This window comes from Pinus tabuliformis, chromosome 4_2, assembly GCF_031772625.1.
Source record: "Pinus tabuliformis cultivar Carrire ecotype Pingquan chromosome 4_2, CPIR1, whole genome shotgun sequence".
Lineage (NCBI taxonomy): Eukaryota > Viridiplantae > Streptophyta > Pinopsida > Pinales > Pinaceae > Pinus > Pinus tabuliformis.
In genome coordinates, this window is record NC_142304.1 from 784,238,831 (window position 1) to 784,242,054 (window position 3,224).

The following is a 3,224-nucleotide window of genomic DNA, read 5'->3' on the forward strand; positions in this document are numbered from 1 at the left end:
ATTTATTTGAAGATGGACCCTCAAATATCAGTGTCTCAGAAAGATCAACAATAGACAAATTAGAATCGTGATCAAATGAATGAAATTAAAGATCACGACAACCACGATTAGAAAATTCAAGATGAGGGACAATGGCATCCTCATGATCCGACAAATCATAAAGAGGGGATGATGACAAATGAGAAATTTTACTCTCTATGTTTCCGGAAATGTAAGATGAGAGATTGGGTGGATTCAATAAGAGATATTTTTCCTCTACCAAATCAAATGAAAGACTGACATCCCATGTGTTTTGTGAATGATCGAAAATATAAAAATTTTGAGAAGATTTGACAGAAATGGAAGAACTGTGGAAGATATCAGCCTAAAGTGGATAAGGTGCAGACAAAAGGAGGTCATCTTTCACCATAGATTCCTATTTAGACTCTCACATATACTGATAAAAAATGATAGTGAAGGTTAGCTGTTCATCACCAAATTTTTCCAATACTTGATCCTCGTGAACATCATGTGTGAGATCCGAGATGGACAAACACAACACACCAAAATCTAGAGGATCAAAGGGACCAAAGGACGGAGGCTGAGGAGATAATACCATGTGACAACCATCGCGGTTATAGTCCAAATAAGCATAGAAATCCTGAGAAGGTGTTGTAGGAGGAGATGGTGACAAATCAACAGGTGGACTCTCAACTTCTCCCACCTCGAACTACGAAGCTAGATATTTTGGATGAGAAGGGGACAAAGGGACACTTGGGACAATAAACTTGTCCATCTCAGATTTAGAAGCTCTAACACTGAGGTATGTTAGGATAGGTTCAAAAGATTCTAACTCATGTGGATTATCATAAATGTGAACAAGATATGAAAATATTTGTTCCAAAAATTTCTAGTTAACTTCATCTTTAGGAAATTCATAACAGTAGTGAAGAAAATGATCATAAAAATCTTGAAGAGATTTGTTAGGTGATTTTCATAATTTTAATGTTTTTTTATTAAGTTCTTTACGATCATAAAGAACGAAAGCACAACATAATTCTCTAAACAATCGATCAAAAGAATGTATAAAGGTTGCAGGCAATGTGTGACACCTTTTCTTTGCATGTCGTTTGAACTTGAAAGCGAACAACCCACAGGAAATGTAATTTGATAGGACATCATGCCTGTCAAAGAAACAAAAAAAAAGCAATTGTGTGCCTGAAAAAGGGTGTTCCATTGACACCACTGAACTTATATCTGGACAAGTCATCTATAATTGTTCTCGGCACATTGAAATCAATAGCGTGAGAGAAACATGTTGGGGTTATGATTTCAAGAGAAGTCAGGAAATATGTGCAGAAATTCAAAACAATTTTCAAGGGCTCATCTTGTCATTTGGCCCTCTTTTTAGAACCAAAATTGTTGACAGTGTTTCACCTGCCAACATTCAGGGGATCTCCCTGATATGAAATCCCATCTAGATCTCAAACCATTTGTATTAGGAGTCCCAAAAGTGGGTGGTAGTGTAATTCCTTGACCGTGGTGGTGTGCAGAGGTAAGTAAGATAATTTTTGGTGAGAAAAAGTGTGTGACCCTATGGAGAATCAAGTGCGATGCATGAAGGTTTTGACACACGAAGGGAAAAAGGAAGTGAACCCCTTAGAATCCTATAATAGTATGTAGCTTGAAAGGAACACATGAGTGAATGAAATCACGAGCTAAAATGGAAAATAGTCCATAAATTAAAGTGATGAATTAATCCAACAACACACATTCACAGGGTTCATACAGTTGCATAGAAAGTGGTTCATAAGAAAATGTATACGTTAAACAACAAAAATTTCTAAAGAAACCAGAATAGTCCAACTACAATAACAACATATGCATGAAAGCTTGTTGACTATGGTATTATTATGATAAGTGAAAATTCCATCCATATGCACACCATTGATGACCACTAGCCCCAATAGTGTAACATTACAGTAAAAGCACATTCTCATCCACACACGTATACTTGCTCTACACTATGGAGAAACCAAGGCTCTTCACAATACTCCCAAGCCTTTTCTAAGCCTAAGATTAGCCAGAATCTTAGCTCCCAAAAGAATTTTCTATGAGTTACGAGGTTCTATTTATAACAAAGGGTGTGGTGACCCTTGACATTTTCCATTATGACTTTTTGAATATGCATGACTCTTCAACTTCCTTAGAAGTAACTCATTACATAACATGATGACCTTTCACATTCCACTAATGACACTTGGAATTTCACTTACAACATATTTACAAATAATATTACATTTCCCACATGTACCCATGTAAGACAAAATAGCATAGAGACAGCCTGACAACAAAAAACACTACGATTCCAAAGTTTGGGGAAACACCAACTCGACAACCTTCACTTGGTGCTTCTCGATCACATATTTATGCCAAGCTTGGTATTGTGTGATGGTGTCCCTAAACTACTTGATGGTGTATTTCTGATAGTGGACTCTTGCGTCCATGCTATCCGAGTATATGGTCATGTAACCTGTATCCAACTCATTATGAAGCATGTGCAATATGGTGTTTACCATGGTAGGACCACCAATGTACTTATGCATGTTATGTGTGCTCAACTCCATGTCTTCTCTGGTGGCCTCTCACCTTAGCTGCTCCATGTACTCATCGATCTCTAGCCATACTTGGTTCTTGGGTTTAGCCTCGATGAGGGGACCAATTGATGGGATCATATACTTCTCACGGTGACATCCAAATTCTTGTACAACTTTACATATCAGACCTATATTCTTCTGACGAATGAGGCGAGCTACTTATAGTTCTGGATCAACATATACATATTTTCTTTCCCCAGCTCTTCTTGTGGCTTGATATTCTTAAGTAAGTGAAGAGGGGGCCCTTTGTACCACATAATATTTGCTCTAATGCTATAGGCCATGTACATGGAAAACTAGTTTATGCACAATGACAAATCCATTATAGAGCTTCCACATGTTACTCTCAAGCATTGATACTTCAGAAAGTATTTCTTTCCTCATCTCCCCCAGTGGAAATTTCATTCTGCAAGGACACTCAGAGTTGTTCTAACTCTTTCCTGGAAGCTACAAGTTCTTTTCCAACTGTTCATTCTCAATCGTCAGGTACTTAACATTTGTGCTTGTTGCTCCTGCATAGGCCAACCTAGCTTCGGCAAGGGTGGTAGGATGCTTCCTAGTGTCTGACACTCTCACCCTTTCCTTAAT